The 14,922-nt window shown below is 41.0% G+C and overlaps 1 non-coding gene across 1 annotated transcript; it reads right to left on the bottom strand.

Moving 5' to 3' along the window:
• Positions 1 to 13,313: 13,313 nt before the first annotated feature.
• LOC111727145 lies at positions 13,314 to 13,423 on the bottom strand. Its single transcript, XR_002774768.1, has one exon. It is a non-coding gene; the product is annotated as a U6 spliceosomal RNA (small nuclear RNA).
• Positions 13,424 to 14,922: the final 1,499 nt, after the last annotated feature.

Genomic DNA, 14,922 nt, shown 5'->3' on the forward strand with positions numbered 1-14,922 from the left:
TGTGAAGGATTTTAGTGCGAGTGCAAGAAGGTACTATTCATACTGGACTTAGTACAAAGGCAGAGAATAGTGAATATGCAATAAATGACAGCTGGTCCTTCCATAGCTCTGCCCTGGTTTGGCAAGAAGAGTACTCAGATTTTGCTGAGATTTTATCCTCAAAATGTCCTGGCTCCATCACGTAGACTGGGGAAAAGTGTTACTATTTCATATGGTTATTGTGAGGATTGAGTATTGGGACCTATTAGGTGCTTTAAATATCGAATACTGTGATGATTTTAATGCTTAAACTGGAGCTTCTAGAACATATCATTTGTTCCTTAGAAAATTCCATCGTTAGAAAAGTGGAATGTACAAATGTAATCAATATTAATTTTACTTTCTTTCTTTTTCTTTTTTGCTGGGAAAATGAGATGTTAACATTTGCTCGATTTACTTTAGGCTTTATCGAATTAGTATTAGTAACGATGGTTAATTTATGCTAATTAGAACCTCTAACAGTTTAATCTTTGACTTAAAATCAGACAAACAAGTGGTTTATTTAGTATACTTGGTAGTGAACCTCTTGAGAACAGTCACCTACTCTGACATAAAACTCATTCATCAGAGAAAGGTCTACTCATGGGGAGGGTTATTTTTGGTCTTGAACTTTGGCATATTCTCTGTTGAAGAGAGCAGAATAGCTTTAAGAAAGATGGTTTCCATCTGGTTATTACTGGGAAATTCCAAGATGTCTGTGTGCATCACACACAACGTCACGCCAGGGTTCCCACCAATTGCTTACTTTAGTGAAATGGTATTGCACATGAATAATATTGACATGCTAGTCTTCATGGACTAAAAGTGTTTCTATTGACTCACAGTCAGTGAACAGGGGCTTTGGTACTTTTCACAGGAATCGTGGGTACCTGTGTAGTATCTCCCCTGATGAGCACACAAGGTATAACCTAGTAGGTAATGTGAGTGCTGGTTTTATGTCCCGCTTCACGGATTCGCCAAATCATTTAATTTTTGATACACTTCCATTTCCTCACACTGTTTTCTGCACTATGATGCTATCGACAGAACCGATCTCACAGGATTATTTGGAGGATTTAATGACAGTAGGCACGTAAGATACCAGAAGCGGAGTAAATGCTCAGTAATTGCTATTGTGAGTGGCAATTAAGATGATGCTAATGATTGCCATGGAGTGGGTAGAACAGGAGGGGGGAACACTTTCCCTCTACCTTTTCTCCCATTCCTGTAAAATTAATAAGATATTGACATTAAGCCTAACTATCTTAATAAAGTAATGTAAAGTCACCAAATGGTAAGAGCACAACACAGCATGTCGGTTTCTTTCCTTCTGCTAATAATGACTCACATAAATAATTTTGACTTCATAGTGCTAAGAGATTAGGGCAGAGACTTGTTCTGCTTTTAGAAGGGATGAGATGCGGTATCCAAGGGCACAATACATAGGAAGAATGAAGGTCATGTTCCTCGTGAGACTTGGAAAACACTTCCCTCCCCCATTGCTTTGATGAAAAGGTGGCTCCACGCTAATTTTCGCGCAAGATTTATTAAATTGTCACAGAGTCATGCATATTCCAGCAGAAGATACTAATGATGATTCTAGAGATGCATTTCTTTGTAACCTTCACGCTAGATAGACTAGAAACCAATGGCTGACAGGAAGATATGGAGACAGAGTAATGTGTCACTAAAAGTGAAGTTGCAGATTCATTCTGCTTGTGCCCCTTTAACACTTTATTGTATAGAAATGACTCTGAATAGTGAAATGGTACTCAGTGTGTTTGACTGGAGGCAACTTTATGAAAATACTGAAAATAAAAAGGAACCAGTGTATAAAGAATAATGGGTGGACAAAAAAGCTAGGCAATCACCAGAGACTAAAATAACCGGTCACATCAGGGCCGGGTGCTTAGACAGAGGGGTGCCTGACCAATAGGCCAGACTGGAAGGAATGCCCCAGTCCCGCCTGCCCCGTGATACGTTCTCGTGGGGGAAAAGGATTATTAGAAAAATAGCAAATATGGAATTGAGGGCTTATAATGTGCCAGACCCTCCGATAATTAGTTTATAATTATCGGCTCATTTATTCTACAGAACTGTATGGATCATTTTCAAATATTGCCATATTTTATAGATAAGGGAACAGAGACACAAAAGGTTAAGTGACTTTCTCAGAAAAGAAAGTGCTAGAATTTGAGGCCATGAGATCTGATTCTGTCGTTGGGAGATGGTAAGTCATCATTCAAAGCCAAGAATCGGAGCAGGGGAAGCCAAAGCCCTCGTGATCAACCACTCTTCTATACTGTCTTCAGCAGATGGAGTGTAAACGGGCCTATTTTGTAAGTCCCCTGAAAGAAATAAATATCCCACGGAAGATTTTATAAACTCTGAGACATAGGCACGCACAGCTCTGTTTTGAATTCCCAATAGTGTTATCATACGCCCTAGTTTGTCCGAGACAGCCCTGGTTTATGCCTGTTGTCAAGGCATAATCAATAATAGCACTCTAAAAAGTGTCCCAATTTGGAAGATAAAGTAGATAGTCACCCTACATCGACAGCCAAATGGTTAATCCCTGGGTAAGATTAAACCCACTTGAAAGCCCTTGAAGTGCCACGCTAATGATTTCTTATATACACACCCGAGATGGATGGGTTGAGAACTGGTTCTGCAGGAGGAATACCAAGGAAGTGACACCCCTCACACCCAGAGAAAAACAAAACAAAACAGAACAATCAAATAGAAAGCAGCAGGATCCGCAAACCAGGCAGCATAATTAGATTTAGTAAAAAGTACTCCAAAGAGGGCATTTTCATTGAGTTTTACTCTGCCAAAGGCACAGCTAGGATAAAAGACTGATTTCCTCTGAGAAAATCAGAGGTAAATTCCAATCGTGTCTGGGTTGTTTTAATGTCCATCCAGGCATTGGAACCCAGCCCTAAATATTAGCAATTGGGGGACACGGAGCAGAGTTAATTTATTAGAGTTTGTTCACAGCTTATTGGAGTCAACACACATCCATTTTGCCAATATCAATATGTTGACTCTCAGTGGGAGTTCACACGTCTGGTTGGTCATGAGTGCCTAGCAGCTATTACATTAAAGGACTGATGATTAAATTACATCTTGTAGAGAGAGGAGTTAGTCCTTCCTTAGCTGGGCCTGTCCTCTGTGTTGGGCTTTGTCTTTTTAAATGTAAAACATCTACAGACATGTACACGAAGAGGTTAGGCCCTCTTTGACATCAGAGCCGTGTTACGACACATGAAGCTGGACCTTGCTTAGTCCACAGCCCCAGAGCTAGACTGGACAGAGCACAAACTTCCTTATGTAACTTGTCACTGTGAAAATGGCGACACTTCTCTGCAAGCCCACTAAAATATGCTCAGTGTCTTGTCAGATGCGGCAATACTAAATGTGAGGATCATAGTCACTTTTCCCAGAAGTTTTTGGTAAGTCCCTTTTCTTTGCCACATACATTGGCCAGCAAGTTCATAAGGCCAGGATAGAGCAGGAAGCTCGTATTTTGGAGATATTGAAGAGAAGACGAGAGGAGAGAAAGATGGAAGCTGGGATGGACCTCTGTGTGGCTCACACCTGAAACTTCCACGAAATAGACTTCCTCTAGACTGAGAGAATCAAAAATAACAGACTCTGCAAGATAAAGGGTTGAAGTTTGATGGCAGGAATTGGATTCGATTGTGAAAACAGCAGATTGGGGCTGTTCTGGGACATCCCACAATGGAAAGGCAGTAAGTGGAGCTGCGGGATGTCCCTCGTCGGGGTTTGTCTGAGGCTTCCTCATGGTTAGACTGAGGATATTCCGGGAGGGGAAGGACCCTGCAAAAGTGAATTTTCCTTCTTATCACACTGTATCAGGAAGTGCATGACATCAGCGTGACTTATTACTGGTGATGTCCCCTTGATCACTGGGGTACAGTGGTGTCTGCTAGACTTCTCTATTGAAAACGTACTATTTTTTTTCCTTTCTACTCTCCATTCTTCAGAAGCCAGTCACTGAGTCGAGGGGAATAAAGCTCTATCTCCTGGACAAAGTTGTACCAAGTAATTTTTAATCCCCTAATTATAAACTATTTGGATGGAGCATTCGGAAGGAAGAAGAAACCCTCCAAAAGCCCAGAGCCAGTATTATTTGATATCAATATATTAACTCTCCGAGGGAGTTCATACGTGGGGTTGTTAGAATTCATTCCTTTATTATTACCAGGCAGGCAATTTCTTAGAAGGCTATAGATATGATCAAGTACCCCTATGTATTTTTCACTGGGTTTGATTGTGCCTTATTTTCTATCCAACTTTCCATTGGTAAAGTACACTATGGTCTAGTTTCAAGAGTACTTTAAATAATTGCTTCTATATTGGATCAAAATTGTGAATCAGATGCCTCTGGGGAAATTTCATTTAACCCAGGCTATTTTCAAATCTATTGCTTCTGCCTCCATTTTCAGTAGAATTTTATCATCCCACTTTTCTTTTTGGTAGGTAATCTTTGTGAAAATTTCCCAGAATACCAGGCGTAGAGTATAACTGTGTGATTCTTGTAAACCAAAAGCATCTCTCCAGTAAGATGCCATTCATCATTCTCTTCCTCTCCAACTTCAAAGGCATTTAAGTCCCATCTGCACGTGGGACTGTGCTAGGCCCCAGACAAGCAATTTAATGGAAACAATCCTGCTCTCTGGAGACTTCTGTCTATTTTGGTCAGGAGAGTCTGATAGCTATAACAAATGACCCCCAAATCTCAGTGGGTTGACACGAGAGAGCTCCATTTCTCATTCACTTCGTAGTTCAGCAAGGGTCAGCAGGGGCTGTGGTTCATGTGGCCACCATATAGGGACACAGGCTCTATCTGGTGCCTTCTCTATCCCATAGGACCTTAGAGCCCTACACTGTAGTTTCTAATTCCAGCCTACAGACTGTAGGAAAAAGCAAGAAAAGAGTACCTAGGAGGTTTGTAGAGGCCAGATCTGGAATTTATGAACCTATCTAACTTTAATGGGTAGAAAAGTTTGCTCTCCCCGTGTACTAGGAGGAAAAACTAAAAATAAAACAGGGTTTATGAACACGTACTGTCTCCCCATACCACCGGAGACATATCCTTGCCTTAAACAACGTGGTTATCCCATGACATTTTTAAACAAATATTTTAACTTTTTTTAATCTAGAGATTATCCTACTGGCAAAATTTGTGTTGAGATAAAAGCATTTATGTCTTTTTAATATAGATCATGGCATAGTTTCAAAAATACCTGAAATAATTGTTCTTATATTGGCTCAGTATTAGACCTGACCTCTTTCTGGCGGGCGGATGGCATACCTGGGATTTGTCAATTACCTGGCATATTTACAGGTTGGGTGGTTGAATCTAAACACTTAATTCTGTCAGGTAGATGATTAAGGAACCCAAGGTAATATATTTGGATATTTCCTCTGGGCATTTGGAAGGTTTCTTCTTCCTGTCTGAAAGCTCTGTCCAAATAGCTTATAATTAGGAGATTAAAAATTCTCTGATACAACTTTGTCCAGGAGGTGGAGCTTTATTCCCCTCCTTTTGAGTGTGGGCTAGACTTAGTGACTCGCTTCCAAAAAACAGAGTATGCAAAGGAAAAAAATAGTGACTTCTCAGTGGAGAAATATGGCAGCCACTGCCTCAACTAACCAAAGTGACAACATCCTGAGATGATGTAATATGAGAAGGGCACTTCCTTTTTGCAGTATTCTTCCCCAAGCCCTTCACCCCAGTCTAATAACAAGAAAATATCAGACAAAGCCCATCTCAGGGACATTCTGCAAAAATGCATGAGAAACACTGCCCCAAAGTGTCAACGCTGTGAAAGTCAAGGAAAAGACTGAGAATCTCTCACAGATTATAAGAGACCAAGGAGGTATGGTGGGATCCTGGATTGGAGTCTAGAATAGAAAAGCATGAGTGAATAACCTAGAAAAATCTGAATATGTTAGTTAAGGTTCTCCAAAGAAAAAGTTAATGTGATATTTATGTATCTGACATGGGAATTCACTCATGAGCTTATGAAGGCTGGGCTGTCCCATGATCTTTTGTCTGCAAACTGGAGAGCCAAGAAAGCTAGTGGTGTAATTCAGTGTGAGTCTGGAAGGCTGAGAACCCGGGAGCAGGTGATCCACTTGCTGGTCCCAGTCCAAGTCTGAAGAGGAGTACTGGGGTGGGGAGCTGGGAGAATGTATGCCTGAGGGCGGGAGAAGATGAATGTCCCAGCTTAAGGAGAGGTGAAAATTCACCCTTTCTGTGCCTTTTTGTTGTATTTGAGCCCTCAGTGGATTGGCGGTGCCCACCACATTGGTGAGAGTGATCTTTACTCAGTATACTGATTCAAACGATAATTTCTCCTAGAGACTGTCTCAAAGACACATCCAGAAGCAATACTTACCAGGACTCTGGGCGTCTCTTAGCCTACTCAAGTCGACTTATACAATTAACCATGACACTGTATAAAACTTACAGTTTAGTTACTAGTATTGTATGAATGTTAACTTCTTAGTCTTACTAAATGGACTGTGGGTATGTAAAATCATTAGACTGGGGAATCTTGGTGAAGGATATATGGAAAATGCACAATTTAAAACACTGTATATCTAGAATTATTTTAATGTTAATAGTTAAAATGGAAACAAAAATAAGATTTAGAAAAATGAGGTGATACTCCAAGGGAAGAAACAAAATTCATGACAGAAACCGAATTTCAAGGGTAGCTTTTAGATTATCCCAATTTACTAACTCATTTTGTGGGAGGAAAATAAGGCTCATAGAATCAGATTAACAGTACTTAACTGGAGGGATTTATAACTATTAATCTAACACTTGTGTTTCAACTTGTTGTTGAAATGCTAGTTTTTGGTGGTGGGGGGAGGAAGGAGAATTCTGGCAAAGGTGTAGCAATAACACAATAATAAATGGAATCCAGCACTTTATGTAGCACAGACTGGAACTATTAATATTTTTTCCGGAAAATTTCTAGTCCATTATCTACAATCCCTCCCATATGCTCTAGCCCCCCCCCCCACTGCTATCTATATTCTTTCACATACCCCCATACTGCTACCCTTCCTATCCTCAACGTGCTACTCCAATCCTACGAGGTAAATTTTATTATTCCTGGGTTATAGATAAGTAAAATGAGACCCAGACAAAAAAGGGCAGGTTACTTGGCAGTAATGGACAACGTCTGTACTGAAACCTCCATCATTCTATAATAATAGCAGCAGTCAAGCCCTTTGCATTATACTGTGATGTTTCCTTCACTGACGTGAGGAGTGGCAAAGCCTCTGGGAGAGAAAAGGGAAGGAACATTGAGAATCCATCAAGTGGACAGGTGACCAGGGTTTAAAAAAAATATTTCTCAGGCACCAGACATTTAATTGATATCCCTAAAGTTTTGAAAACTGTGGTTTCTAGGTGAGTGAATGAGCTTGAGGAAAAATGGATTGATTGCATATAATTTTAGTGGTTCTCCTTTGGGAAAAGGATTCAAATGGTTTATTTGATCTCTGAATAACTTTCAGTATGATCAAAGTACAGTAGAACCTCCATAGTTGACCACTTCTCTACATTGACCACCCCCTTATGTTGACCTAATTTTCACAGACTGAACATGCACCACATGTACGTATGGGTACAGTAGGCCCAGTTCCTTATGTTGACCTCCTGCTTATTTTGACTAGTTTGTTATAGTCCCTTGAGTGTCAGCTAACAAAGCTCCTACTTGGCTGAAGAGAATGTTAATCTGATGAGAAAGTGATACTGTCTCCTTCAACTTTGATTAACCATTGACTACACCCTTCCTTCGTGTCTGGTGCAGTAATCTGTTACGATTATTATTTCTGCTTTACACCACAACATTGGAAGAGAAATATTATCTTAATATCACCGAAGAGGATACTGAAGCCCTCTTCTTCTGTGCCTTGTCTTCTTTTATCTGTTCTCCCACCAACATGCCAAATATAAAACACATAAAACTTATACAAAGAAGTTAATATAAAAACATGTATATTAAGAGCACTGCCAGAGGCATTCATTTCTCTTCTGTTAAGAGTTCTCTCGCCAATCCATTTCGACATTGTGCAGCCATTTCCAGGTATTGTATAATGAAACCTCAATTAAGTTGGGGACTATTCAACAACTTATTTATGACTGGGAATTTAGTTTCCAGAAATAGAAACATAAGGAAGGCAATGGACCACAACTCAGCTTGTGGAATTCTTCAGGTCCCATTCTTCACTCAGTCTCCTCTGGACACTGAGGCTGTGACTTCTGGGTCTTTTAGGGTCTGTGGGTGTTGAGAGGGTGGTTCCTGGTGATATAAAGAAGACTCACAGAGTGACCTTGAGGCAACAGGTTTTTTACATCCTGGTGAAACCCCTAGCAACATTTAGTGGGACCCAAGTCTTTGGCCCATCTGCAATTAGTATGGCACTGAGATGTTACCTTTGCCTTCTCCATCAGTCACCAGTGGAGCTGAATAGAGAACTCAGCTGACCTCTAGTCTCTGCTGACCAGGCCTGCGTTGTTAGAGGGAGCTCTGACCCCACACTCCTATTAATTCAGGAGTACCTACAGGTGCTTCTCTCCTTGATAGTGTATTGGTGGATAGGGCTTCCCAGAGGCTTGTTTTCTTTATTATTTTGTATCATAGTCTTTATAATCACATGGATGCCATTGTTCCCTACTCTAGCGAAGGCATAGAGGAAGCCTCTCCAAGTCGAGTGCTGAATGGAAATGAAACAATCTATTCTAATAAAACGCACACTGTTTTCTTTTCTTTTGCCTCTCAGTTGAGTGTTCAGCTTGAGTTAATTTCCTGCTGATAACAGCTGATGTAGTATCTTCGGTGTTTCATTGGCACCACTGTAAAAGGGAGCAAACCAAACGAGAGAAATTAAACAAAGCATAACCAAGTTGCCTGTTTCAGGTGCTTTAATGAAACTCTGGAATATACGTAAACCGAAATCAAGCTCTCAACAGTAGTGAGAAGCAAGCATTCTATTTCTTAGAGCTATTTAGTGCACAGCAAGGGACAGCGAAGGGAAAGGCAATGGCTTCTCCTATTTTGTGATCAACATTCTTCCCCATTCTCCATGGTGTGGCTCAGGCTTATGAATGCTAAAAATATGGTGTGTTTAGCTGTAGGCAACCAGAATTTATTCAGCGTCTACTGAGTGCTAGTCATCATGTAGGAGTTAGGGAAATGACTTAGACACAGTTCATGCTCTCGTTAAGAGTGGAAACCAGGTACACAGAGAAGTTATACATCAGTAGGAGTTTATACAAACTACAGAGAAGGGAGTGATTTACCAGAGAGGATGGAATTTGAAGATTGGATGGGATTTCATCTGAAAGAAAGTCAATTGAAGTGCATTCTGTATGCAAAAGGGTAAGCATATGTGGAAACATAATGATGACCCAACAGGGTGTGTGCAGGGAGCAGTGAAGAGCTGCTCCTAGTTGTTGGAGGACAAGGGCCAGGGGCGAAGGTGGAGATGTAAGGAAATATTGCCAGAGAGGTAAACAAAGAGATGGTGAGGAGCCGGTTAGAATTCACTGTGTGCTCAGCACTCGGGTAGGCCCTATGTATGATATGAGAGACTACTGAGACCCTTCTGATGGTCTCAGAGAAGGTATGAGCAAACCGAGAAGGGAACCCACCATACATGAGAAAACTAGAACACAATTAAGAACTCAAGGATGCATTATTGACTCGGAGTGTGGTTGGAATTCAGAAGGTACAGAAAGAGAAGTTTAGAATTGCACTGCCCTTGGAAAAATGGGAAGGCTTAGATCAGTAGTTTTAAGCTGGCACTAGTACTACTCCCTGGCAGGCATTTGGCAATGTGTGAATTTATTTTTGAATGTCACAATGGGGAATAGAGAGAGTCACTTTAGATATTCATTGGGCCAGGCATGCTAAATGCTCTGCAATGCCCAGAAGTTACTCGATGCAGAATTGTCCTTCTCAAAGTCTAATAATGCCCCCATGCAGCAGCACTAACTAGATAAGTAGAGGACAGAGAGTAGATTCCAGCTGGTAAAAGCAAACAGAAGTGAGGATCATAGGCATACATCACTCTAGGTCCTTAATGAGATGTAATTTGATGACACAGACATCAACTATATTCTGATTGTAAACTTTTTCACTTTCTCAATATCTTTCAGAAATGTTATGATTAAATAGGCATTTTTAAAATAGGATCACAATCTCTAGTAATATTAGGGTTTAGACAGAGAACATAAATAGGCAAATTGGAGATTTAATGGGAACTCAGTGCTGCAAGGTCATTCTGGATTGGGAGCTTAGCACCATGGCCAAACCACCCCTCACCAAGCGATCGGCACCCATTCGCCTGCCACTGACTATCCTGTATAGGTGAATCAAACTCTGTCTCAGGTCAACTGCCCCTGCCACTCTTCTGCATGGACCATAGGTTCTGCACATACTGAGTTTCTCAGCTTCATCCTTCATCACCAGCTGCCATATTTCTATATGTCACAGTCAAACAGCCTGAGATTGTATCTCAGATCAGATTGGCCTTGGCCTTCTTTCTATGATGGGCAAAGCCCCAGTGGCGGTCCACCCTGTGGGCCACTGGCTGGCTGACTTGTGGGTTGCTTGTTTTACAACCTCAAGTTAGATCATCTGCTCTCTAGTTGGCTATGGACAGAAGGATGTGGTCGCAAGTACAGAGTAGGTAGAACCATGCAAAAGAAACAGGGCAGCACCCCAAAATCAAACGCAGTGGACCCTCGACAGTGACCCTGGCTTGAATGAAATAAGAACTGTGACACAGTTCAATGGAAGTGGGACTGCAGGATTCACTATTCCCGATCACAGTTAAATCAGAAGCCAACTTTGATGAGCACATGATGCGGAATAAATGGCTAACCGTTTAGAACTCTTGTCATCACATTTATACATACAGATTGTGGTTACCTTTAAATTCAGGTGGTACAGTTTTCAAGTGTAAAGATCACGGACTCACTCTCACTTCAAATTCAACAACTACAAAATTTAACTCAGATTTATCCCAACACTAAATTACTCTCCAGGCCTCTCTATTTCCACCTATAATGATAGAGATTTTATAGGAATTATGGAATGTATTGTAAAAAGAAATAGATCACAGTAGTGAATTGCAAATATTCTAGGCCTCACTTGTTAGAATGCCCCAGGGTCCAGATTGGTGGAGAGAAATATTTTAACAACCATATAAAACCAAGTTTATAACCTGGTGGCCTGCCAGCCAAATTGGGACCAGAATTGTTTGTTATGTTGGCCGGCACTGTGCTTTGTAAGCATTGGAATTAAAATATATCTTGATAGGACACATACAGTAGAGATTTCAGTAGTCTGCACCAGTCCAGAAGACCCTAGCTAAAGAAAAAGCCACAGATGAGACTCATGGGAGACAAAGCGAAGGTGTAGCCACAGGGAAGGACAAGATGATAAGGTCAGTGGCAGCCTTTTATTTGGCTTATCATTTAAAAGCTTACACTTCATTTCTTTTATGGTGATTGTGCTCACCAACCACTGTCTGACACCTACCGTCACGCGGCCGTCTCTTTCACCTGCATGTAGGACTGGGCTAGTGGGAAAAATGAATGTGCACTTCGAAGTCTAATTAGAACACACAGTGTCAGCAGCACCGTGCTGAAAGCCCCATTAAGCATCTTATGAATGCCCAAGAGCACCCTGCCCATGTTTGGAGTGACACATTTTGGCTCGGCTGGTGACAATTAGGATCAGACCCAGGACACTGGAGACTGTGTACTGCATCCCATATGGTCAAGTCCGTAGGTGGATTGTTCCCCTGGTGGCTGAAACTCAGTGAGAACGCTCCGAGTAAGAATTAGACCAAAATGATGGAGAATGCAAATTAGCGCACTATGGATGGAAGTGCCTCATGTATGGGTGCGTTATGGATTAGATTCAACTGTCAGATGGTTATGTATTATTCATGATCAAATTCAGGGTAAAGATACCAGATGGCAAAGGCATATTCATGGTCAGATCATAGTTGTTAGATTAATTATAAATCTACATAAGAATTGGATAATAATAATTTAGACTGCTCTCAAAAGGATACTCTGTAGATCATCTAATCAAAAGTATTTTTAAAATAAGATGCATAAGTTATTAGGTGACATTAAACATTTTATGTTGCCATAAGTTACTTTTCAAAAAGACTCTGTGGTAACATAAAAATATTTTCATATTTCACTAACCTATGGCTGGTGGTAACAATGTTATTTCTTTAAAGGGATTGCAAATGATTTACACTTAGAATGTCAAGGTACAGGCAAAAGTGTTAGACAATAAAAGTGTCTGTGTCTGCATCACTGTAACTCATCGTGTACAAGAAGGCTCTCTGAACTTGGGTTCTACCTGTCTGTTCTGAGCCTCCCTGTGTGCTGGTCTCTGGGTGCTCCCATCTTATCCCCCCCACCTGTTTGTGGCTGACCTGCATGGACTATGTCAGTCCTCTGAATTCTAGTTGGTTGATGATGAGGAGCACAAATTGGAACAGGAATGTTGGGTGGGAGTGAATATTCCTTTGGGTCCCTCCCTGCAAGGTCACCTTGGGTTGGCTGCCTCCATCACCAAGGTCACTGCTATCCTTATGTGATCCTCTCCACATGCCTGTCTCTCTGGGCTCAGGAAACTTAAAGGATTGTTGAGGTTTTCTGCTATTACTAGCTCTGGGGTTCTATACTATCCCTGTGGTTTCCCTGTATCCCACCCACACCTTTGCAAATAGTTCTTTTATCAAATTCTTTGCAAATACCTACTCTGAGTGTGCCATCTGCTTTTTTGCTAGTATCTAGATTAAAATGTACCCTAAACAAAGAATCGTAGAATCAAAGAAAATTTTAGTTTTAAAGGAACATGGAGATAATCTATTCAATTCTTCTCATTTTATCGGTGAGGAAACTCAGGTAGAGAGATGTTAATAAATTTATCCAATCACCAGCTATTATATGACAGTTTAGGGACCAGAATCCAGATCTTCTGCATCTCCAACAGAACCCTTGGCAGCGGGTCTTGGGGACGACAGAAGGTATTCAGTGAAGGTGTCTAACTGGGGCAGTTAGCTCAAAGGGTTGGCCAGTGGAGAGATTTTCTACATACAACTAATTCTCATCAGGATATTTTCAGGGGTTCCAGGAAGGTACTTAGTGAGGATGCTGGCGGTACTTAAAATCCAGAAATCCAAACAATGATTTTTTTTTTTCCCATGGTGACACAAAAAATATGGAACACTTCATGACTTTGTGTGTCACCCTTGTGCCAGGGCCGTGCTAAACTTCTCTGTATCATTCTAATTTTAGTGTATGTGTTGCCAAAGCCAGAAACAAGCAATGATTTTTTTTTAACAGTCTCTAAAGATCCTGGCTAACTTTGGTGCCCAGCATTTACCCTACTCCATATGGATGATAAAGGGGAAATGCATAAGGTGGGGCTTTTAGTTCTCAGCCCTGGTGTTCTCCATAAACAGGTGGTGGGGATGGGCAGGGAGATGGTTGCAATTAGGTGAAATAGGTCTTAGTACACAGGCATGAGGGCATAGAGATAAGGGTAAAATAATTACCATGAATTGAATGCCCATGTGCCAGGAACTGCACTGAAGGTTTTACACTCATTATTTTCTGCAATCCTATCCATAATATTCATTTTACAAGTGAGCCAATTTCAGCAAATATTATATCTATAGGGAGTAGAAACCAAGCCCTAGAGGAGACCCAGAGTTCAATACACATTGAGAATATAGTAAGAGTGGCAACAAGGATTATGAAATGTGGATGATTGCCCATTGTGGAGTCAGATCTGGGCATCAGAAAGAAAAAAGATCAAGAAAAAAACTAGAAGGACCTAGTTGCTGCCATAGTGTTTGGACCCTATGGGCTTTTGGGATGTGGGCATAGGGAAGGAACAGATGTCTAGGAGGTCTGGCAAGTAAGCTCGGAAACTCATCCTAGAGAAAGTGCTGGACACCTCATCACTGAATCACACTGTGGTCACCTCTGTAGTACTCCCCTTGGGAAGCTGTACACCAACATCAGAGCCTAGTTCACCCTTCAGAACAATTTTGGAACACTTTTTCTGGAAAGGCCTCAAAACTGTTGTCGCATTACCCTTGAGGTCCTGAATGTCATCAAAATATCTTCCCTTTCAATATTTCCTTTCTCTGTAAAGAAAAAGTCACTGGAGGCCAGATCAAGTGAGTGGGGAGGGTGTGCCAATACAGTTATCTGTTTGCTGGCTAACAACTCCCTCACAGACAGTGCCGTGTGAACTGGTGCATCATCCTGTCGCAAGAGCCACGAGTTATTTGCCAAGATTTTCAGTTAAGATTTTCCTGTTTACCAATGGTTACTTGGCCTGCTATGCTTCTCACAGTTAGCCAATGACTTTGGTGCAAAATTTAATAATTTTTTCAGTGTTTTTGTCATTTCTTCTCATTACTGGCCTTTATCAGTGATTCTTTCTCTCTCCTCAGAAAAATGTTTAATTTGCAAACTGCCATTTTCTTCATGGCATTATCCCCATAAACTTGGACTTACATGTCTCTGATTTCACCTCCACTCTTGCCAAGGTTAACAAGAAATACAGTGTTTGGTTTTTTGTTCTAATTCAAGTCCTGACATTCTTGCTACAGCACACAAAAACATGCGACAACAATAATGAACCCCACTCGGCAAGACACCACCACACATTGGCATGAACACAACTCTGAGACACAAATACACTAAGGTTGTGAAACATTCCTGAGTTTTTGTACATGACTGACAATGTAAGTGTACAGTGGCAAGTTCATGGACTTAATTGTGAGAATACAGTAAACAGTTTGAAATGT

Source organism: Otolemur garnettii, unplaced genomic scaffold, assembly GCF_000181295.1.
Source record: "Otolemur garnettii isolate 467f Iridium unplaced genomic scaffold, OtoGar3 scaffold00095, whole genome shotgun sequence".
Classification (NCBI taxonomy): Eukaryota; Metazoa; Chordata; class Mammalia; order Primates; family Galagidae; genus Otolemur; species Otolemur garnettii.